We start from the raw sequence: 25,655 nt of genomic DNA, 5'->3' as shown, positions 1-25,655 counted from the left end.
TTTTAAAAATATTTACAAGCTAATCACTTTTGGTCTAGCTCGATTAAACCAAAAGAAATTAAAATAAGCTTTCATAATAAAATCTTGTCTACAAGGCTTTAAGTAATCTCTTGGGGGGTCAGAAAACCTTGTTTTCTTTCATGTCTGCTTTGTTGGCACTCTCTATACAGGTCTGTCCTTTGACATTTAGTGAGGACAGTGATGAGACAAAAAGTCACTGAAGGGGGCAATTGTCCTTTAATATCCCCTGCAATCTGAGGGAAGAGTTTCTGAAGCCATTTCGTGTTTATAGGGTTAAGTTTTACATTTATTGGCACATTTTCCTATTCATCCACAGTCATTGAATTCCCATAATCTACTGAGAAGTTCCTACTGTAACTTATAAAGCCTCAACCTAAATTAGATTCTAAAACTAATGGAATTTAGCAAATCTGTAGCAGTAACCAAATAATATTTTCCCCTCAATGAGCCCAGAAAAGTTTCATTTTATTATGAGTGAAGAAATTCTGTAATTAATGGGTGGGAAATTAATCATAACACAAGCACCAGTAACTTATGCCTTATGTTTTTCCCATTGAGGTGACAGATAGGGAATTTGTCCTCCCCCTGAAACGGAGAAATCTCATAAGTAACACTGGGGGATAGAGAAAGCTCCCTCAAGACTCCTGAGTCCATTTAGAATTTCTAGTGGACTGAGAAATTACCAAGTGTGTATTAATGGTAATAATAAAAATTGTCATTTATTTGGCACTTACTATGCACTGGACCCTGAAGTAGTGCTTCACAGCTGGTGGAGATGAGACTTTTAGCCCCAGCTGGGTGATTCTAAAAGTTTTTACTTTTACCCTGACTCTTAAGACAGAATGGGACAAAGGACCACTAGTCCTTTGGAACCATCAAGTTTGGAATCACAGAGGATTCCATAACAGTGTTCTGCCTACTTCCTGCGATACTGTAGGAAATCAATTCATCTTTCCAAATCTTCTTATTTCTAAAATGAGGATTACTATTAACTCTATTGGAATTAGAATTTAAAAAAATAAAATGATAATTAAAACACTTGGAAAAATATTTTTCTTATCTAGATAGGGTATTATTCTTAAGTACAGGTTCATTTGGGGCCTTAGAGAGACTGAAAGGCTGAATGGCTAAATGGTCTTTACAAATAGATCATTTGGCTCAGATGTATTTCCTCTGTCTTAATGAACCAGGGTAAATGTTAGTAACCTTGAATGCCGTTTGGAATTCACTACATTTCATTCCATGAGTTATAGATTAATCCAATCTAACATTTACTGAGCACCTACAGTGGGCAAAAACTCACTTCAATGTTTCATAAGAGCCACAGTTATAAATAAGTTGTTGTCTTGGTCAGCAGCAGATTCTTGATTGCTGGTGATAGAAACTAAATAACAACAACAACAACAACAATAACGACAGGAAATGGATTGGCTTCCCTAACTAAAAGTCAAGGGGTATCCATCTAAGTGGTCATTGATTCCATCAGCAGTTGGGTTTTTGTCATCTCTCAACTCTGCTTTCCTTTGCATTGGGTGTTCTTCTAGGTAAGATGGTATCATGTTGCTGTTGATTCACAGTCTTTTGGTTTAACAGCTACCTTAACTCCAGTGTAAAAGGAAATTCTCCTTCTGAATAGTTCTACATGAATCCTAGGTGTCATTCTTACTAGCCTGGATTGGGTCACATGCCTACCCCTGGCCTAATCCTTAAAGTGAGGGGGGTGCCTTTCTTTTCTTTGTCTTACAGTAGGTAATGTTGTACCCATTTTGTAGCTAGGGCATGGTATCTGCAGCTATACCAGAAGAGCTGTAGAGAAGAAGTTGGTTCTTATTAAGGAATATAAATTGAAACAGAGAACTTGATGTTCACAATAGAGAGTGTTTGTCTGGGCTATGAAGGAAGTATGGGGTTTTAAAAAAAGGTATTTATTTTTTTTGAGAGATAGATCATGAACAGGAGAGGAGCAGAGAGAGAGAGACACACAGAATTGGAAGCAGACTCCAGGCTCTGAAGTGTCAGCTCAGAGCCTGACACAGGGCTTGAACCCACGAATTGTGAGATCATGACCTGGGCCGAAGTTGGACGCTCAACTGACTGAGCCACCCAGGTGCCCCAGTATGGGCTTTTTTTTTTTTAATGTTTTTAATTTATTTTTGATACAGAGAGAGACAGATCATGAGCATGGGAGGGGCAGAGAGAGAAGGAGACACAGAACCGGAAGCAGGCTCCAGGCTCTGAGCTGTCAGCACAGAGCCTGATGTGGGGCTCAAACCCACAAACCTGAGATCTGACCTGAGCCAAAGTCAGACGCTTAACCAACTGAGCCACCCAGGCGCCCCTGGGCTTTTGACATAGAAAGGGATGAAGTGTATTTCAGGTGGAGAATCCAGCATGAGTGTGATGGTTAATTTTATTTGTCAACTTGATTGGTCTAAGAGATGCCCAAGTAGTTGGTTAAACATTATTTCTGGATGTGTCTGTGAGGGTGTTTCTAGAAGAGGTTAGCATTGGAATATGTAGACTGAGTAAAGAAGATTGCTCTCACCAGTGTGTGTGGACCTCATCTAATCCATGATTGGAGGAAGGGAGAATTTCCTTTCTGTTTGAGTTGGAATGTCCATCTTTTCCAGCCCTCAAACACTAGTGTCCCTGTTTTGGTGGGCCTTTAGACTCAGACTGAATTATGCCAGTGGTTTTTCTGTTTTTCCAGTTTGCAGGTGGCAGATCATAAGACTTCTCAGCTTCTATAATTGCATGAGCCAGTCCCTATGATAAATCTCCTACTGGTTCTGTTTCTCTCAAGAATCCTGACTAATACAATGAGTGATGACACAGACACAGGAAATTTAGTTTGATTGAAACATAGATTGTATAAAAAGATTCAGTGGATGATAGAGTGGAGTCACATAGTGGAATGTTTTGAATGCCAAACAAAGAACCTCAGCTTTATTTTCTGGACAATGAGAAGCCTGTGATCACTTTTGGGGATGGAAAGTAAAATATCTCCCACTGCATGATGACTCCCTTCAGACCCAGATAACTTTCTCCCTGCTTCTTTACCAGTATAAGATAAAGTGCCCAGCACATAGCTGGGTCTTATTAAATACTTAAAGAAACATCAACTTCATTATCAAATGTCTAATGATAGGTGTTTCTATGTATCAGATACTATAACTTCTTTACAGGCACCTCATAAGTTATCACAGAAACCATATGAAGGAGGTGTGCCTATTCAATTTTATAGAAGAGGACTGTGATACTCATAAACGTCAGGTGGTACAATGAGGACTACACTTAAGATCCTCTATCTTCAAATCACATGCTCTCACCTCATATCAGTGTGACTCATGTAATTTGTGCCCCACCTAACAGAATGTAGAGAGCTTCCCGTATATACACTGTTACTCAGACCTCACTATATTTCCATCAGGTAGGTATTATTATCATTTCCATTTTATGGCTGATAAAATGAAATTCAGAGAGGAGAAGTAACTCACCTGGAATCACAGAGCCAGTAAATTGAGATGGTTGACTCGTATTTGGTAACTCTGTGTTCCAAATCCTTTCACCTTCCCCTATACCAATTAGTCTCCCCAAAAGCTGCAAGGCCCTAAAGTGAACATGGTGGGGAAGATGATCTGTTTGTGTGTGTGTGTGTGTGTGTGTGTGTGTGTATGCGTGCATGTGTGCACACCAACTCTAACATTCGGAGATTCTAATCTTCCAACAAAATATTAAATGAGCTTAGCACTTGTCTCAACTTTTCCACATATAAAATGCAAGTCATGCAGGCTAAAAAGAAACAATCATTGAAATAAGCTCATGATTTTAGTTGAAGTGTTGCTGTTTAAATCTCATGAAAAAAAAGGCTCAGCTATCCACAAATTTTCTGCTCTAGAGATCCTTTTACATTCCACTGGGCATTCATGTGAACTGGGCCAATCCTCAGAGTGCTAACTCTTCCACGAAGGGTACTTGGCAAAGTGAGCTGGCTTGTAAACCACTTTGACCCTGAACTTGAACTTTCGTGCAACACACGAGATATTCAAAGCATCTCAGGATCAAAACCCTGCACAAATTAGGGATGGAGATGGTGATCAATTTTTGTTCATTTGACTCTGAAAGTCAAAAGAGAACAAGAATCTGTTTTTTGACTTGATGCATATGTGGTATGATGACATGCTGTGAGGCAATAAAAAATGACAGATACAATGATTAAAACAAAACAACCCAAAACAACTGACATCAATTGAAGGCTTGGGCCAGTGTTCCAGGCACTCTACCAATTAATATATATGGAATCTGCCTTTTACCATGTAGACTTGCCTGGCCTCTGTCTTTAGGTCATAGATCTTTTCTGGGAGAGAGGATTTTGGTGAGTCTTTTAATTTCATTGACATAGACAAACCCACATCCCAAGACCCATGTTGCATTCTTGGGAAGAACCCCATTGGCAGTTGAATTACCCAAATGTAGATGCTTCTGATGGCAATATTAAGTCATTTGTTTAGTAATTTACATTAGACATATATTTTGTGTCCCTGAAAACTGTGCAAAGTATTTTTCCCTAAATTTTGTTTTAAATTTCTCTATGTCTAAACATAATTTTTTGTTTTAGGGAAATGTTTGCATGTTTTCTTGTCTAAGCATTTGATCCCAGGAGTTGGGGAGTGGAGGGCAGACCACCTGTGAAGGATGTGTTGGCTTGATTTTCTTCTCACTCAGTATTGGAGGAAAGACTATATTGGAGGGAAAAAGAGTTGGGATCCACTTGGAATAGTGCAGTATATTCCTGGCAGAACCACTGATGTCTGACATCCAGAGCTGATTAACCTTATATAAATAAGCATTTTAGGAATGAACTGTCAGATCATGTTGATTGCCAGCACTCTGGGAAGAGATCACACCTTGTGAGGGGATGGAGTTTCCAGGGCTTGGAAAGGGTATTTTCCCTGCCAGTAGTTATAGGAAGAGATTAGTTCCAGGCCAGTATATGAAGTGGGACTTACATAAGGGGTAGGGAGTTTGGGATTAATGCTTTCTTTATTCTCTTTCTCTGGGGGGTTTTTCAAAGGAGCTTGGTGATCAGATGGACCTAGAGTTGAATTTATGGAGATGGACCTTGATTCTGGGTGGGGTGTATGTGTGTGTGGAACTAGGCAAGAAGTCAGGGACAGACTCTGATTTGAGTAGATACTTCTACTTAGGGAGTAGCTTCTAAGTAGCCACAAAGGAAATAACTAATGGCAGATCAGTGACTCCTCTTTAAGCCAGGGTGCACTAAGTCCCCAGTGTAGGATAAATGTCTCTGTAAGACAGCAAATTTGACAAGTCAGTTGGTGTCACAGACTGCAGCCTGCAAAGTGAAAGAAGCAGAGGAGAATAGCAATAGTAACAAAGACATAAACAAACATTTGTTGAACATTCATTGAATACATACCTTGTTTCATTCACTGTGCTAAGCTATAGCTTCAAGTACAAATGACTTCTTGCCTGTAAGATGCTCACACTCTGAGAAGCAGAGAGGGACTGGGACTAAATATGGGAACAGCAGATTCACACCTCCCTTCTCACCAAGGAAGAGCTACCAATTATTGAAAGTGGGATTTCACATACTGGTTAACTGTTATTTCTTTTCTTGCTTTCCTTGTATTTCTATCTCTAGACAAGAGCTTACAGTTAAATTACTATAAGTTCATTATGAGTGTTAGATGCTGTACTTACTTTATCTCATTTCATCTTTATAACCATATTTAAAGGTAGGTAGCAGTCCCTATTTTTATGTTATACTAGTGAAATAGGATAGTAAGGTTGAGAGACTTGCTCAAAGTAATTTGGAGATAAGGCAGGTATCTGACACTTAGGCCCAAGGAGGAGAGAGGGAACGTAACCTCTTAGGTCCCTTTGCCTATCTTCAGGGTCACAATCCATTTTCAGAGTTTTATGACCTCCTCATGGTAAATTCACTCGCTCATTCTGTACCATCTGTTCTTCCCCGTCTTGCTCACCCTCTGCTACAGACTGACTTTTGTGTTCTCTCTAAATTTATATGTTTGAACCTATTCTCTAGTGTGATAGTTTTAGAAAGTATAATAGTTTTAGAGGCCACTGTCTGGAAGGTGTTTAAGTCATGAGGGTGGCTTATGAATGGGAATAGTACCCTGATAAAAGAGACCCCAGAGAGCTTTCTTGCTTCTTACACCATGTGAGACATAGTGATAAGACAGGCATCTTTGAACCAGGAAGAACTGAAGATTCAAACTGAGCTTGGACTTCCCAGCCTCCAGAATTGTAAGGAATACTTTTCTTTTGTTTATACAATTCTGTCATATTGTTTCACATCCCAAACAGACTAAGGCTTCCTTCAGGTAGCTCCCAGTCAATACTGAATTTCTTATTATCCTAAAGTATGACCCTTTCACATCTCTTTGTCTATGCATCTCCTGTACTTTTTGCCTCCAGTATCCTCCTCCTTGTACAGTTGATTTAAAAAGGTACCTTATCTTTTAAAAATCAGACCAATATCAAGTTTTCTAGAAAAAAAAAGTTTAGCGCAATGTTTAAAAGCATGGCCTCTGGCTTTGTCACTTAGCATCTATGGGAATTCATTAAGCTTTATTTAGTGTTCTCATATTTAAAATGTAGCCAGCAGAACTACCTACATCATAGGGTTATTAAAAATATTAAATATAAAGAGATTTCCATAGATGGCGATAGATACAGAGTGAATGATGAATAAATGTTGTTACCTTAGTTTTCCATGAAAACATCCCTGATTCTTCAAGTTCAATTAACTACCTTCTCAGATAAGTTGTAGATATTGTTCATATATCTATTATAGAATTTGTTCTGTTATAATTATCTGTTTTTTCTTTAAATTTCTTTTTTTAAATAATAGTTTATTGTCAAATTGGTTTCCATATAACACCCAGTGCTTCTCCCCCACATGTGCCCCCCCTCCATGATCATCACCCACTTCCCCTGCCCCCCTCCCCCTTCAGCCCTTGTTTCGTTTTCAGTATTCAATAGTCTCTGATGATTTGTGTCCCTCTCTCCCCAACTCTCTTTCCCCCTTCCCTTCCTTATGGTCCTCTGTTAGGTTTGTCCTGTTAGACCTATGAGTGCAAACATATGGTATCTGTCCTTCTCTGCCTGACTTACTTCGCTTAGTATGACTCCCTTGAGGTCAATCCACTTTGCTAAAAATGGCCAGATTTCATTCTTTCTCTTTGCTTTGTAGTACTTCATTGTGTATATATACCACATCTTCTTTATCCGTTCATCAGGTGATGGACATTTAGGCTCTTTCCATGATTTGGCTATTGTAGAAAGTGCTGCTTTGAACATTGGGGTATGTGTGCTCCTATGCATCAGCATTTCTGTATCCTTTGGGTAAATCCCCAGTAGTGCTATTGCTGGGTCATAGGGGAGTTCTATCGATAGTTTTTTGAGGAACCTCCATACTGTTTTCCAGAGTGGCTGCACGAGTTTACATTCCCACCAACAGTGTAGGAGGGTGCCCATCTCTCCACACCCTCTCCAACATCTATAGTCTCTTGCTTTGTTCATTTTAGCCACTCTGACTGCTGTGAGGTGGTATCTCAGTGTGTGGTTTTGATTCGTATTTCCCTGATGATGAGTGATGCTGAGCATCATTTCATGTGCCATCTGGATGTCTTCTTTGGAGAAGTGTCTGTTCAGATCTTCTGCCCATTTCTTCACTGGATTATTCATTTTTTGGGCATGTAGTTTAGTGAGTTCCTTGTAGATTTTGGATACTAGCCCTTTATCTGATATGCCATTTGCCACTACCTTTTCCCATTCTGTCGGTTGCCTATTAGTTTTTTTGATTGTTTGCTTTGCAGTGCAGAAGCTTTTTATCTTGATGGGGTCCCAATAGTTCATTTTTGTCCTTGATTCCCTTGCCTTTGGGGATGTGTTGAGGAGGAAATTGCTGTGATTGAGGTCAAGGAGGCTGTTTCCTGCTTTCTTCTCTAGGGTTTTTATGGGTTCCTGTCTCACATTCAGGTCCTTTATCCATTTTGAGTTTATTTTTGTGAATGGTGTAAGAAAGTGGTCTAATTTTATTCTTCGAAGTGTTGCTGCTCAGCTCTCCCAACACCACCTGTTGAAGAGGATGTCTTTTTTCCATTGGATTCTCTTTTTTCCATTGGATACTTTCCTGTTTTGTCAAAGATTAATTGACTATCCACTTGTTGGTCCAGTTCTGGGCTCTCTATTCTATTCCATTGGTCCATGTGTCTGTTTTTGTGCCAATACCATACTGTCTGATGATAACAGCTTTGTAGTAGTGGCTAAAGTCTGGGATTGTGATGCCTCCCATTTTGGTTTTCTTCCTCAATACTATTTTGGCTATTCGGGGTTTTTTTGTGGTTCCATACGAATTTTAGGATAGTTTATTCTAGCTTTGAGAAGAATGCTGGTGCAACTTTGATGGGGATTGCATTGAATGTGTAAATTGCTTTGGGTAATAAATGACATTTTCACAATGTTTATTCTTCAGATCTATGAGCATGGAATGTTTTTCCATTTCTTTGTGTCTTCTTCAATTTCCTTCGTAAGTCTTCTATAGTTTTCAGCATATAGGTCTTTTACATCTTTGGTTAGATTTATTCCTAGGTATTTTATGGTTTTTCGTGCAATTGTGAATGGGGTCAGTTTTTTAATTTCTCTTTCTATTGCTTCATTTTTGGTGTATAAGAATGCAACCGATTTCTGTATGTTGATTTTGTACCCTGCAACATTACTGAATTCATTGATCAGTTCTAGAAGGCTTCTGGTGGAGTCGATTGGGTTTTCCATGTAGAGTATCATGTCATCTGCGAAAAGGGAAAGTTTGACTTCTTCTTTGCCAATTCTGATGCCTTTTATTTCCTTTTGTCGTCTTATTTCTAATGCGAGGACTTCCAACACTATGTTAAACAACAGTGGCGAGAGTGGACATGCCTGTCATGTCCCTCATTTCAGGGGTAAAGCTCTCAGTTTTCCCCCATCTTTAAATTTCTATTTAAATTCTAGTTAGTTAACATTATAGTATAATATTGCTTTCAGGAGTGGAGTTTAGCGATTCATCAGTTACAGATAACACCCAGTGCTCAACAAGACTAGTGCCCTTGCTTAATACCCATCACCCATTTAGCCCCACCTCCACTTCTCTCCATCACTCCTTAGTTTGTTCTGTATCATAAAGAGACTTTTATGGTTTGTTTCCTTCTCTCTCTTTTTTCCTCTGTTTTTTTAAGATCTTTTTTTCTTAAATTCCACAGATGAGTAAAACCATATGGTATTTTACTTTTTTTGAATGACTTATTTCACTTATCACAGTATAATTTGGTTCCATCCACATCATTGCAAATGGCAAGATTTCATTCCTTTTGATGGCTGAATAATATCCCATTGCATAGATATATCACATCTTCTTTATCCATTCATTAATTGATGGACACTTGGACTCTTTCCATAATTTGGCTGTTGTTGATAATGATGCTATAAACATTGGGGTGAATGTGCCTGTTTCAATCAGTATTTTTGTATCCTTTGGATAAATACCTAGTAGTGCAATTGCTGAATTATAGAGTGGGTTTATTTTTAACTTTTTGAGGAACCTCCATACTGTTCTCCAGAGTGGCAGTACCAGTTTGCGTTCCTCCCAACAGTGAAAGAGGCTTCCCCTTTATCCATATCCTTGCCAACACTTATTATTTCTTGTGTTGTTGATTTTAGCCATTCTGGCAGGTGTGAGGTGGTATTTCCTCATAGTTTTGATTTGTATTTCCCTAATGAAGAGTATGCTGAATATCTCTTCATGTGTCTGTTAGCTATCTAGATGGCTTCTTCAGAAAAATGTCTATTTATGTCTTCTGCCCATTTCTTCACTGGATTATTTATTTTGGGGGTGTTGAGATTGCTAAGTTCTTTTTAGATTTTAGATACTAACCATTATTAGGAATGTCATTTGCTAATATTCTGTAGACTGCCTTTTAGTTTTGTTGTTTTCTTCACTGTGCAGACCATTTTGTCTTGATGGAGTCCCAATAGTTCATTTTTGCTTTTGTTTCCTTTGCCTCCAGTAATATGTCCAGTAAGAAGTTGCTATGACTGATATCAAAGAAGTTGCTCCCTATGTTCTCATCTGGGGCATTTGATGGTTTCCTGTTTCACATTTAGGTCTTTCATCCATTTTGAATTTATTTTTCTGTATGATGTAATAAAGTGGTCCAGTTTCATTCTTCTGCATGTTGCTGTCCAGTTTTCCCAACACCATTTGTTGAAGAGACTTTTTTTCATTGGGTATTTTTCCTGCTTTGTCAAAGATGAGGTGACCTATAGTTGTGGGTCTATTTCTGGATTTTATATTATGTTCCATTGATCTATGTGTCTGTTTTTGGGCCAGTACTATACTGTCTTGATGACTGTAGCTTTGTAATATAGCTTGATGTCCAGGATCTTGATGCCTCAAGCCGTGCTTTTCCTTTTCAGGATTGCTTTGGCTATTCAGGGTCTTTTTTGGTTCTATACAAATTTTAGGGTTGTTTATTCTAGTTCTGTGAAAAATGCTAGTGGTATTTTGATAGGGGTTGCATTTAATGTGTAGATTGCTTTGGGTAGTATAGATATTTTAACAATGTTTGTTTTTCCAATTCATGAGCATGGAATGTTTTTCCATTTCTTTGTGTCCTCCTCAATTTCTTTCGTATGTATTCTGTAATTTTCAGAGTACAGATCTTTTGTCTCATTGGATAAGTTTATTCCTAGGCATCTTAATATTTTTGGTGCAGTTGTAAATAGGACTGATTCCTTGATTTCTTTTTCTGCTTCTTTATTATTGGTGTGTGTAGAAATGCAACCTATTTCTGTACATTGATTTTATATCCTGCGACTTTGCTAAATTCATGTATTAGTTCTAGCAAAGTTTTTGGTGGAGTATTTATTTAGGGTTTTCTATATAGAGTATCATATTGTCTGCGAAGAGTGAAAGTTTGACTTCTTCTTTGCTGATTTGGATGCCTTTTATTTCTTTTTTTGTCTGATTGCTAATGCTAGGACGTCTAGTACTATGTTAAATAGTAATGGTGAGTGGACATCCTTGTCTTGTTCCTGACTGTAGAGGAAGAGCTCTCAGTTTTTCCCCATTTAGGATGAAGTAGCTGTGAGTCTTTCATATATGGACTTAATGATATTGAGACATGTTCCCTCTATTCTTACTTTGTTGAGGATTTTTATCAAGAATAGATGCTATATTTTGTCAAATGTTTTTTTTCTGAATCTATTGAAAGGATCATATGGTTCTTATCTTTTATTAATGTAGTATATTATGTTGAATTGATTTGTGAATATTGACCTACCCCTGCATCCCAAGAATAAATCCCTGATCATGGCTGATAATTCTTTTAATGTACTATTGGATTTGATTTGCTAGTATCTTGTTCAGAGTTTTTGCATCCAGGTTCATCAGAGATATTGGTCTATAATTCTCCTTCTTAGTGGGGTTTTATCTAGTTTCATAATCAAGGTAATGCTGGACTTATAGAAGAGGTTGAGAATTTTCTTCCATTTCTAATTTTTGATACAATTTAAGAAAAAATGGGTATTAATTCTTCTTTAAATGTCTAATAGAATTACAGGCACCTGGGTGGCTCAGTCAGTTAAGTGTGCAACTTCAGCTCAGGTCATGATCTTGTGGTGTGTGAGTTTGAGCCCCATTTAGGGCTGTCTGCTGACAGCTCAGAGCCTGGATCCTGCTTTAGGTTCTGTGTATCCCCCGTCTCTCTTCCCCTTCCCCACTTAAACTCTCTCTCTCTGTCTCTCTTTCTCAAAAATAAATAAACACAAAACAAAACAAAACAAAACAAAAACTTGTGGTATTCAGCCCCTCTCGTTTTCCCAGCCAGTTGTTTTGGGGAAGAGTTTTTCTTGTGCAATCCCCTGCTTGTGCTTTCACTCTTTCTCTCTTGCTTCTCTCTCTCCCTGATTAAGTCTTCCTCCCCACCCCAGCACTCACAGCTCTTCATGCCCCCAAATATATTTGGCAGCTCCTACCTTTCATGAGATGGCAGTTTTTTTCCCACCTCTAGCTGTGTGTTTTGCCCTCTCTGTCCTCATAGATTTCTTCGTTGTGCAAAATGATCTGATGTTTATCTAGACATGCTCAAGGGATGAGTCAAACCTAGGGTCTCCCTACTCCTCCTCCATCTTAACTCCCTTTGTAATTATTTGTGTAATCTCTTCTTTTACCACCCTGTCTCCTGCCTCCATATCTATTTCCTGTCAATAATAGTGCAGACTCTGCCTTAGGGGCACTCTAGGCTAAGGCAATTGGGATCAGGAAAAGTCTTGGAAAGCAGACTCCAAGAATCTGTTTTGGAGCTGGATTACTCATGGTCCAATGGCATCACAGGACCCATACTGGTGGGAGGTAGTCGGGGATAGCCCTGGATGCAGTGACCTTACAATTACTGATGTGTTCACCTGTGATTAATTGGGATGAGATGAAAGGAGTAGGTGAGACATAATTTTATATAAAGGTGCTGTTTGGGGAAAATGATAATTACAAGAATATTGGAGTGGACTAACAACATGACAATTCTCGACAAAATAAAACAATAACTCAGAGCAATAAACTGCCAATCTGAAGCATTCTGTGAAAGTCAGAAGGCAAAGAGCAGTGATATCTGTTCTAGCTATGACAGATTTTGTAGAAAATCAGGCTCCAGAGCCGCAGAGTAGACCAAATGCATAGCCATGGTATATTTCTTTTGTTAGGACCTTGATAGTAAAAGAGGGGAGCCTGAAAACTGGCCAAGGGGCATTTGGGGGGATGAGGATGAGGATGAGGATGTTGATCTCTCAAACTCCCTTGCATTCCCAACATAGGAAGAAGCAGCCACCTTCCTCTTGCCAGAGAAAAGTATTCTGTCCTTACTTGGATACTGTGTGAAGCTCTGCTGTGGGACAGGACCTCATAATGCTATCCTGTTTGCCTCAAGATCTGCCTCCATCACCCCTCACTTCCTCCAGGACAATATCCAGGGTCAGATCCCAGAACTCATTGTCTGAATGAAGAAGTACTATCTGTACCCAGGGAAAAATAGCTTACACCCAATGGAATTTCAGTAGTTGATTAATGCATATTGGCAAGAGCTGCAGAAACATTTGTGAGCATGAAACTAGAAGGTATTGGGGTAGGCAGAGGAGACTATAAATCAGTCTTCTTGGAGATAATTTTTTTTATGTCAGAGTACTCTAGATTTGTGGTCTGGAAAATATATCTGGGTCTTCTGCACAGGCACCTTGAACCTTAAATATAAAGGTGAACTAGTGAATGGGGTGGTAATGCCAGAACCTCCTTAGAAGTGTCTTAAGGAATTGATTGAAAAGCTTGGGCAGGTGGAAATGTTTAAATGGCTTTACTGTGTAAGACCTTGAGAATGCACCAGCTGACTATGTTTCCCAGGAAAGCCCAGGGAATACAGTCTTCACTAAGAGAGTATGGAATTAATTTGTGAGGGGTGCACTGGATTTTTCAATATTTCAGTGGTGGCTGTTTTATGTAGGCATGATTAGACAGTGGGAAATGTTGCCAAAAAACTGAGCTCCTTCACATATGAATGATGGATCTTAGGAATGGCAGAAGCCACATGGCCACATCTAAACACCAGATGTAAGATAGAAATAATGAGAATTGTCATAAAGGACAAAGTGGTAATTGGGTGTCTTGTCCAACAGAAATAGGTGTGGTAACTATTATGACATTTCTTCGGTGACGTGAGGAATAGGGGAAAGAGAAGAGAGTCAGGGGTAGGAGAAAAGAGAGGGAATGAGAGAGACAAATGGAAAGTCATTTCAAGTGTTTCTCAACTAGTAATGGCAAAGAACATTAAGAGCTAGTGGGCAGAGGCTGACGTCAGTTGGCACAATAAGAAATCATGCTCCCTCATTTAGTCTCCAGATCCATATCAGTTCACAGACCCAGAACCTACTAGCAGAGACAGATGCCAGATCTCCTTGATGATCTCTGAAAGAATAGTTATATATTGTAATCATACCTCTGGTCCTTCCCTAAAATGACCCATAGCCATTTGGCCAGGTAACTGCACTGGGGAAAGAGGAGACCTTAGACTTTTGATAGATCTCAGCTGTTAGATAAAGGGTATAAGCTGGTACTAATACTAGGAGTTCTCCAGCTAGAGCTGGGGCCAATGGAAGCATGGGAGTAAATGGAGTTTGGCCTAAGACCTTATTTTTATGGTTTTTGTCAAGGACTCAAATGGGATAGAAAGACTTAGCACCTGATGTGATGCTCATATTGGTCCTTCAAATTGTGGCATAAAGATTATTAACCTAGAAAAGATTGGAAACTCCCAAAACTGATCTCTCCCATACCTGGCCAAGACAGATGACCAGAAATGATACTGCCACCGTCAAAGATTCAAGGATACGGAGGCAGTGGTTTCATTACTGCCCTTTTCACCATCCTGGGCTCTGCGAACACTAGTGGATAGAAGATGATTACTCAAAGCTTAACTCAGCGGCATTATAACACAGTTTCTGGGCTGGATAGATCTTACTGCAGGAGGTGTTAGCAGTTTCTAGCATTGAAATGCATATATTTGGTTGGTAAATGCATTGTTTTGGACCTCGTAAGTTGGGGGCCAGTCAAAAATGTTTCGCCTTCACAGGCAGGACAGCAATCACCATTCCTTGTCTTCGCTGGGGTCCTATGTTAATTCTCCACCACTCTCTTGTAACAATTCCTGCAGAGATCTCAACCCTCTTGACATGGTCAGACCTTCATGCTGTCCACTATATTGATGCCATCATATTACCAAATTGCCTGTCATACTCCGAGTATCATCAAACACACAGAATCATATAAAGTTGGATGGGCAAGACAGCAATGCCTTATATGAAGGAAATTTATGGAAATGGTGTATTTGAGATGGGCACAGGCCTATGTAAATTATATAACCGGATAGCCCAGACTCACTTTCATATTGCACAATGTGTGGCTACTGTGGCTCTCTCAACATACATCTGTGTGAGGGTATTTCCTGTGACCAACTGATAAAGGAGGAAGGACCCAGGCTGGTTCACAGATGGGTTGGCATGATATGTTGGTGTGAGCCGAAACTGGAGCACTGCTCTATTATAGCACCCCTTAGGCGTGGTGCTGAAGAACAGTAGTGAAGAGAAATCCTCTTATTGGGCAGAACCACCTTGTCATCCGCTTGGTGTGAAGGGAGAAGCAGCTCCAGATACAGCTATGTGTATTCGTTCATTCATTCATTCATTCATTCAATCATTCCTGGGCAGTGGCAGATGTCTTGGTTGGAAGGAACATGATTGGCAAATCAGGGCAAAGAAGCTGGTGGAATGAAGTATGTGGATGAACCTATGACCATGGGGTCAAAGCATGAAAATCATTTTATTTCATGTAAATCCTTGACAGAGAGTGTCTCTCATGGATGAGGTTTTCAATACCCAAGGGTCAGGGGCTCAGGATAATTTGACCTGTATTTTAGTGACCTCTGTTCTTGGCCAGTGATGTTGATGCAGCCTCAAGGTGACTGGTAACACTGTCATACAATAGTTTTCTAAACCACAAAAATAAGGTTTTTATTCATTTTATCAGTTCCTCTATAACCTAACCACCCTTCAACCCTATTCAGTCTTTTGCTGTTGTTGTGAAGATGTGACTTAGAAATGCAACAAAAACTGCCTATGCATGTTCCCCAGTTAAGACCAGAGGGAGAGGAAATAAACCATAGTTATCTGTTACTTATAATCATCCTTGCTACGGAATATTCTAACTATGTAAATAAAGATCACCTTGCATAGATATAAAAGGATTTCCAAGTTGTATATTTAAGGGAAAAATAAGAAAAAAATGAAATACTTTGAGGAGTATGATCTCTTTAGTATAAATAAAAAAATGAATATATGATGCTACATACGCATTAAATGATTTGGTTGATTAATTGATTTAATACTTTTAAAGTACTTCAAACTGTGCAGTCCTAATAGTTGATGCTTCATAAGTGCTGATTTATATTACATACACCATGATATATTACACTTTAATTTTAAATTATTTATTATTAGTATAGTAGCAATGTTGGTGAAGAAGGGTGTGAGTAATCGTCATAGAGGTGTTTTTTTTTTTATTTTGTAGCTTTTCTTATGGTTGTTTTTTCAAATCGGATCCATATTTATACTTTGTATCTTTAAAGACATCAGGGCTCATTTGGACTTTGAGTTAGTCAGCTATTTCTTGTTTCCTTTTTGAGACTTCTCTATTTAAAAACTTAAAAATAAATTTGAATAATAACAAAATAAAAAACAAAGGCTAATTAAAAGAGAATAAGATATTATCTTGAATAGGAAATAACTATGCTGAGGAAGAAAATTGTGGTTTTGTGCATCAGGTTCTGCCCAGTTATCATTGGTGGGAACTTGAGTCAGTTCAGTTAATTTCTCCTGGCTTTGCTTTCCCTATCTGTAAAATGGAAATAATGGCACCTACTGTATAGAATTACCCTGAGGATTGAGATAATCCTTTCCGTAATAGAGAGTGTGGTGGTATTATATACATATATATATACACACTTTATACACATGTGCCCCCCCTCCCCACGAGACAGCAGTTTTCCTCCATAATAAAATTGCATGTGAGAGTAACAGGATGAAATATTTTGAATCCATGGATTAGCAAGCTGGTTGCACTGTAGATTTATTGCTAGGGAAATGTGACTTGAACAAATTCAAAGTCACCAAGAAAAAGGGAAAATGCCAATATAAACATCTCCTTCCTGTTTCTTTGTTGGAAACTCAGATAAAGGAGAAGAAATTTTAAGCCCAAGGACATAAATTAAGCCCATGATTTAGTCCTAAAATTATAGTCCTTCTCTGCTTTCCTGCTCAAATGGAAGCACCTTTCTCCAGGTCCCTAGGTGTATTTGTGCCACTCAGGATAATTGGCTCATTAGACTGCAGTGTTGCCCCTCATCCTGCACCCGTATCCCTCTCGTTAAGCTGCATGGAACAGAGCTCTCTCTATTCAGACACTGCACAGCTTGCTATCTTTTTTTGCAGATCTCTAAGTCAAAGAAGACACAAAAGGATGTTTTCCCCGAGTTAATTGGAGGCACGCTCTTAACTGCAGTCTGGAAGGCTTTCATTGTCATGGTAATACTGCCCTCATGTGGTCAACCTTTGAAAATCTCTCCCAAATCCTTCAGTCAAGGGTAAAACTTAATCGTTTAAGGACCAATGCAATGAGCTCTTAAAGACTACAGCTGTGTTGGTGTCTTAGGAAAAGCTATTGTGATTGTTTAGACAGAATAGCTAATTAACTTGCATAAGGAGGCTGAGTGTACTTGCTTTTGGAACTAGCTGCTAATTCTCTCAATAGTATGATTGTAATTTTAAACTACTGGTTCCCTGTGGCTTCTGCTCTGGGAAGAAAGGGTGAAAATCCCTTTGCCTCCATGTTACATGGGGTTGGGGAAATAGAGTAATGCAGGTTTTAAATTCCTTGAGAGTCTAGATATGATGGTGTAACAAAAATGCATAGGAACAAAGCAGAATTTGCCTGCAGAAGTCCTGTCATTTGGATGATGTCACTTCTTAGGTCATAAACGGAACCAAATTTTTAAATCTTCTGAGTCCATTTTTTCTTGTTCTGAAGAAGTGCTGTGCATAGTACTCCAAATATTTATTTTAAACTGAGTTATTTTATGAATTGTTTCTTGTAAAACTGCATTATGAAATGTGAAATGCAATGCTAATCTTAGTTTATATAATCATTAAATATTTGAATATAACCTCAAGAGCCCCGAGGGTGAAAAGGCCCCCTGGTTTCAACCTGTTCAAACTTGGTTTCAGATAAAACTGGATAAAACTGGACAGGCTAGGGGTCTAGGTCTGAGGGCACCCATTTTCTTATCCCTTATTTGTGGATAATAGTTTTGCTTTACTTATCTCCTTGCAAATGTTGACATGAGCCTTTTGGGGGGAAATTGTGAAGACTGTGGCGTATGTTATATGCCTTTCCTTTTATTCCAGTGACAAGCACTTCTTCCCTCCTATTAACTAGCAATAGGGTCATTCATAGATCACTGAATCACTTCAAAGTAAATAAATAATCCCTATTGAATTCATGCCTCATTTACTATAAATTATCATGGAGCCAGGAGCTAGAATCACCCTGACACATATAAAACTGTATGTTTTTAACTAGAGAATACAGTATTAGTTTCTTTATGGAAGATGGCAATTAGAGTAGGTTTTGTACCTGTTGGTTTTTACAGTGCCCCTATCGAAATGCATTTGCTGAATGAGTTGGATGAAGAGAGTGAATAAATTACAAAGAAAACTTTCCCTTCTTCCAATATTAGTAATAAGAGCATGTTCTGTTTTCCGTTAGCCCATTCCTCCGTTAAAAGAATGTTTCATGTCAGAAAACACAATTCTTTTGTGATTGGCATGTCCTGAGGTCACATTACATTGAATAGAACCTTCCTTGGGTCTAGCATGATGAACAGCCAAGCCGCCTGTGCGTATGTCACGCCCATCTCTTCTTCCCAGAGAGGAGGATCCCCACTGCCAAAGTGGGGCATCTGTGTCCTGCTGGGTCCCCGAGAGCAGCTTGGCTTTAAGAGAATGGAGAAAATGTTCACACACACACACACACACACACACACATACACACACACACACCTCACATGATTTCTGGGAGAATACACTGAGATGAAAGAGTTTAGCCTGGGGAATGAGAACGTGAATGGATCGTTGTCGGAAGATTAGGGAATTTCCAGTTCTACTTTTAGGTTTATGCTGTTTTCTTAATATGAACATGTGAGTACATATCACTTCTGCACAAAAAATAATTGTGTGCATATTAAAAAGAATGATAGAGTTCTATATGTACAAGCAGTACAACCATATAGTTAAAAATTATTATCTGTAAGGTTTTCAGGTAGAAAAATGTATAGTAAAATTTTTGCTTCCACATTTCCATTTTCAGATTGGACTTTCATATTAAACATGTATTTGTGAGTTACTTATATCATGAAAAAATATTTTTTTGTACAGGTCAGTTGAACTGGGTAGTTGTTTCATGGCTGATGAAATATACTCATTTGTCTTGGGCCCTTCCAACAGTCTTTGCCCGTCTCCTTGTCTCAAGGCGGAGCCCCTCCTGAAGGGGTTTTCCACTCCCACCCCCAGGCTAGATGAGGGGCCTCCACTCTACTCTCAGAGCATTCTGCTCTGCACCGCGAGAGCTCATCAGACCGCACCTTAGCTGCTTAGTAATTGTCTGGCCTCAGTAGGCCATAAGCAACTCCAGATTATATTTCAGTGTTTTGAGCACAGTGTCTGACATATAACAGGCTTCTGAAATCAATCTTTATTAAATGAATGAATAAATGGAAAGAAGGAAGGAAAGCAGATGGGAGGGAGGAATATTTGTAAGACAGGTGGTCAAACTGGAGCTTAATGGAGAACAAAAGTGGGTCAGATTTTATCCAGTTCTAAGGAAGAAAAGAGAATTTCCGTCACTACAGAGACATAAATCATTTGGGGAGAATGATTTTTCATCTGATTTGCCATGTTGTTATAACCTCTTTGATAATATATGGGAAAAACAATTAAAATATATGCATTGGTTAAAAAATAAAGACCCCCATTTATTATTTATTTATGTTTATTTATTGTTTTTGAGAGAGAGAAAATGCATGCAAGCAGAGGAGGGCAGACAGAAAAAGAGAGAGAGAGAGAGAGAAACACAAAATCTGAAGCAGGCTCCAGGCTCTGAGCTGTAAGCACAGAGCCCAACATGGGGCGTGAACCCATGAACTGTGAGATCATGACTTGAGCCGAAGTCAGACACTCAACCAACTGATCACCCAGATGCCCCAAAGACCCCATTTATAATACAAAAAATGCATGGGCATAAATTTAAGAATCACATAAGACTCATATACAGAAAGCCATGAGAATTTACTGAAGGAAATGAAAGGGGCCTGGAATGGATAAGAGGTCCCCCTTGTCAGTGTCTGGGCAGAGTACTGAAGCGTCGTTAATTATTCACAAATGATTTTATACACTTGATGCAATTACAGCAAAACTCCCAGTGGAATTGCCTCTTTCTCTTTCCTCCCCATTTTCCTCTCCCCTCCCCTTCCCTTCCTGTTCTTTCCTTACTTCTCACACTGGCATCATTTCTGCTCTTTGAGTTCCAAGATCCCCCCAGGCTCAAATATTACGCCCCCGCTCTCCCTTATGCGCAATTTCTCTTTTCCTAGCTCTTCAGGTGGCTGCCCCTTTCTGTCATCACAGATCTCAGCCCCAATGTCACTATCTCTGAACCACCCAACTTAAAGTAACTTGTAAGTCACTTTATATTACACTACCCTGCTCTCATTTCTTTATAACCCTTGCCATAACCTGAAAATATTACATTTATATATTTCCATGCATACTACCTATCTTTTCCCATTAGATGTAAGATGAGGACGGGGGAATTCTCTGACTTCAGTCCACAGCATTCTTTCCCCGAAAACAATGACAAGCACAAGGAAAGCACTCTTTTGGTTAGTTCTGTTTGTTTGTTTTGTTTTTTGAGGAAGAGAGAGAGAATACGAGCAGAGGAGGGGCGGAGAGAGAGAATCTCAAGCAGGCCTCTCATTGACAGTGCAGAGCCTGATGCAGGGTTCGAGCCCACAAACCCTGAGATCATGACCTGAGCTGAAACCAAGAGTCAGATGCTTAACTGACTGAGCCACCCACATGTCCCGTGGTTAGTTCTATTCATAATGAATGATCAGTTCTCTAATTTAGAGTGACCATCCTAGCAATAGATTCATCAAACTGAACTATTTCACTTTAAACATGCCCAGAGATTTCTCAGACTGATTTTTAACTGTGTTTACATTTTATTAAAGACATTTCTGCTTTTTGCTTGGATCCAAGAATCAACCACTCGTTTCTACTACAAAGCTGTGTAACTTTGGGTAAGTTGCTTAAGTTTTCCCAACCTTGGCTACCTCATCTGTAAAATGGGGATAATGAACATACCAACCTGATAGGTTTCTTGTGAATAACAAAGGTATTGATAGATAATGGTAGCTTAAAACATTGCTGTACCCTCTCAATAAATGTTATTCTCTTTTATTAACTGTACACCATATTTGTTCATATCTGGAGTCCTGGCCTAGATGCTCCTTTACTTATGAACGTCCAATTTCTGGAAGGCTCTTCCTAGCTTATTTGTAAATCCAAAGTGACACTCTGTGAGGGCTAAGGTGAATGCACTGGTGTGAAGTTTGCTTTCACAGGAGAACCGTTCAAGCTGTTGGTAGTGGTTCTGATGATCCCATTTGCACAGACAGTACTCAATTTTTTTTTTACCAATTATTATTTAAATCTCCTCCTTCTTTGCTAGAAAAGTTAAAGTCTTGTCCTTCAAGTACTCTCTCTGCATTTAAACAAATAGCAGCACAAACACATGAATGCTAATGGGGATGTGTGGTGGTGGGGAGAGTTATTTTTGCTCTGGAAAATCACTGTTCATGTCTCTTCATTTAGCCAGTATTTACTGCATGCTCACTTTCTACCAGACACGATATAGTCTTGGGGAATGGTGTGATGAATAGGGAAGACTGGCTCCTTACATTGTACACTTACATTCTTATGAAAGGACATGTATTGAAAAATTTAAATACAAGATTCGGGTACATGCATTTTCAGATGGGGTTTGGCCCTTTAAAGATTCCCACAGCACACTGCATGCCAGGATTGTCTCCTCTTTAGGAGAATGTCACCCTTGCTTTCAGCATTGGATATAGATAAGCCTTATGCTAAGTGATTTGACATTCAGTTTGATTTAAACTGATTGACATTGACAGCTTCATGTCAAAGTGTGTTAATTCTTAATCAGAAATAATACCCCTTGGACCAAAGAATGTGTGCAGCATTAATTGGCAATGGGTACTGCAAACTTTCTATAGGAAGCTGTGGACGGACAAGACCGAAACAGTTTAGGGGGGAAAATGTAGTTTTGAAGTAGCCACACCAAAGATAATTAATTGTCTTTTTGTGTAAACTACATTCTATTCATTGAACATTCATGCTGTCATTCAAAGCATTCAACCGCATCTTCTACGGATACCAGTGGCTCCGGGGGTAAATAGACCCTGTATCCTTTACGGAGCTGGCAGCCTGATGGTGGAATCATACAAGGAAACACATGATTAGAAGGCAGTGTGATCAATTCCTTTATGATCTACAGGATAACCTAGTGCTACCCTCCCCAGTAGAGCTGGGGAACCAGACTATTCACTATTCAATACAGTATTGACATGTTTTACACAGGAAATAGAAATCACTGTTTTAGCATATTGAGGAAATCTGTTTTTTAGTTCAGAATTCTAATTCCTTGTAAGTAGTCTCCTTAGCAATGTATGTTCAAAGGTCCTCTTTCATTGCCACAGGGCAATCCCAAAAGTGTAAACTTCCTGAGAGAAGGCAACAGCCAGTGGTGCACATTGGAGGCACCGAGAATTCAGACAGCAAGATGCTGGATATCGTGCTTCTCCCAGTTTCTCCCACTGGGAACCTGGTGCCTCTCTGCCATCCTTGACTGCTCTGTCAGTCTCCATACATCCCCCACTGGTCACAACGTCCATCAATCTGCTGTCTCTGACATATCTCTGGTGTAGAACTCTCCTTCTGGTCTACTCTTAGTCTGAGATGCAGCTTTGCCATCAGCAGCCTTCAGATTCCTGGGGTGGCTCTAATACACGGCAAACTTTGCGAACCGCTGGTTTGCATATGAATCAGAATCTCTGGGGGGTGAGGTCCCGATATTAGTATTTTGCTGAAGCTTACCACACGATCCCAGTGTGCCCTACTGTTGTACACAGCACATCTCAAACTCTGGTGTACATACACAAGACCTGGGGGAACTTGCAAAAGTGTGGACTCTGATTCAGTGATACTGAGATGGGGCCTCAGAGTCTGCATTCCTGTAAAGCTTCTGAGTGATGGTTTGAGGACTGCACTGGGGGCAGTCAGAGACCAGAGTCCCGCAAGAGCCTCGTAAACGGCGCACACGCATTCACACCACTTCCCGGCTGATTTGCGTGGAACACTGCAGCCAGCCCAAACTTTCTACAACACATGTTCATGAAAGCCATTGTCAAATTATTAATGCCTTTTAGCATGAGGTTCCAAACTTTGTGTTATGGTTTTCAAGTCCCTCTAAGCTCATGCCATTGCCCAACTCACCCATTTTCTCTCTAGCCACGCCTCCAGGAGCTATTCCACCAGTGCCCCCGGATGCTTGGGTTGCATAACAACACCGTGCTCCCTCTGGCGTTTGGGGCTTGTGTATTCTGTTCCCTCAGCTGGAACCTTCCTAGAATATCCTGACAACATTTGTTTACTTGAACTTAGATATCAACTCTTCTGATTTCTCAACCTATCCCCCTTCTTCAGCTAATATTAGGGACACCTTCAATATAATCATAATTATCCAGGTTTTATAATTTTCTAGTCACTTGGATGTCTTGCTTATGAAGGATAAAATGTGTCTCCTTTATTAATTCCATTTTCCTAGTACAGTGTATATTAAGTAAGTTAGGTGAGCGGGTACAATAAATATTTCTTAAATTAATAAACAAATACCATCAACATTTGTTGAGGTCTACACCTTTAGTGGAAACTAGAAAACATTGTAAGCAAGTGTGTAACGTACATTATGACTTACTAATAAGCCTTTATACAGGAAGTATATCACTTGACCAAGGAAAACAGAATATGGGGCTCATTTGAGATTACTCGGTCTTTCAAGAAAAATGACAAACTCTTTCTTTAACTACCTGTCACCCTGCACCACCCACCACGCTTGTGGGTGCATGTGTACATGGGTGTATGTGCACACACGCACATACTTGATTAAGGGTTATCTCTTGTTTCCATGTGTGAAGGAACTGGAGACTGGGAATTTCACTGATTGTCCATCATCTCTTGTATATAATATATACAGTAAAAATTATGTTCAAAATATCATCGCCAAAACTAAGATCAAGGAGCTTTTCCCCTATGCTTTCTTCTAGGAGTTTTATAATTTCATATTTTACATTTAAGTGTTTAATCATTAATTTTTTAAAAGTTTATTTATTTATTTATTTGTTTGTTTGTTTATTTGGGGGGGGAGTGCAGGTAGGAGAGGGGCAGAGAGAGAAAGAGAGAGAGAGAGAATCCCAAGCAGGCTCTGCACCATCAGCACGGAGCACAGTGCAGGGTGCTGATGCAGGGCTCGAACCCAGGAACTGTGAGATCATGACCTGAGCCAAAGTTGGACTCTTAACTGACTGAGCCACCCAGATGCTCCCTTATGTCATTAACCCATCTTTAGTTAACTTTTGTGGGTGGTGTCAGATGGGCTCCAGTGTCATTCTTCTGCAAGGGGATGGATATCCAGTTTTCCCAATGCCATTTATTGAATGTACTGTCCTTTCTCTATTGTGTGTTATTGGCACCCTTGTCAAGGATTATATATGCATGGGTTTATTTCTGGGCTCCATATTCTGCTAAGTTGATCTGTGTCTGCCTAACAGAGGAAATAATCAACAAAATGAAAAGGCAGCTTATATATTTATTTGCAAACTTATCTGATAAGTGATTTGTATCTAAAATATGTAAGGAACTTATATAACTCAATAGCAAACAACAACAACAACAACACACAAACAAATAAGCCGATTAAAAAATGGGCAGAGGACCTGAATGGACATTTTCCCAAAGACACGCAAAAGGTCAACAGGCACATATACAGGTCCTCAACATCACGAACCATCAGAGAAATGCAAATCCAAACCATAATGAGATAAGACTTCACACCCTTTCTGATGGCTATTATAAAAAAAGACAAGAGATAACAAGTGATGGCAAGGATGTAGAGAAAACAGAAAAGGAAAAAAAAAAACCCCAACCTTGTATGCCTCTTGGTGGAAATATAAGTTGATACAGCCATTATGGAAAGCACTGCGGAAGTTCCTTAGAAAATTAAAAAATGAATTGCCATATGATTCAGCAATATCACTTCTGGGTATGTATCTAAAGGGGATACAATCAGTATCTTGAAGAGATATCTGCACTCCCATGTTCATTGCAGTATTATTCACAATAGCCAAGATAAGTATCAATCAACGGGTAAAGAAAATGTGACATATATATCACATGTGTGTACATGTGCATGTGCGAGCGCACACACACTCATGCACAGGAGTGTCATTCAGCCATAAAAAAGAAGGAAATATTGCCATTTTTAGCAACATGGATGAATCCGGAGTGCATTATGCTAAGTGAAATAAGCCATGTTGGGAAAGACAAATACTGTATGTTCTCACTTATATGTGGAATCTAAAAAAAAATAGTCATACTCATGAAAAGATAGAGTAGAATAGTGGCTGCCCAGGGCTGGGGTATGGAAGAAATAGGGACTTGGTGGTCAAAGGGTGCAAACTTTCAGTTATAAGATGATAAGTTCTGAGGATCTAATGTACAGCATGACTATACTTAATAATACTATACTGGGTACGAGAAAT

General features: G+C 39.3%; 1 long non-coding RNA gene across 1 annotated transcript in view; it reads left to right on the top strand.

The window, feature by feature from the left end:
- Positions 1-21,058, top strand: part of LOC115285910 — a 37,020-nt gene extending 15,962 nt beyond the window's left edge. The window contains exons 2-3 of the long non-coding RNA XR_003905750.1: positions 17,134-17,226; positions 20,988-21,058. This is a non-coding gene — a long non-coding RNA (uncharacterized LOC115285910). The remainder of the gene's footprint in view (positions 1-17,133; positions 17,227-20,987) is intronic.
- The last annotated feature ends 4,597 nt before the right edge of the window (positions 21,059-25,655 follow it).

This window comes from Suricata suricatta, chromosome 1 (genome assembly GCF_006229205.1).
Source record: "Suricata suricatta isolate VVHF042 chromosome 1, meerkat_22Aug2017_6uvM2_HiC, whole genome shotgun sequence".
Classification (NCBI taxonomy): Eukaryota; Metazoa; Chordata; class Mammalia; order Carnivora; family Herpestidae; genus Suricata; species Suricata suricatta.
This window is presented reverse-complemented; position numbering and strand designations above follow the sequence as displayed.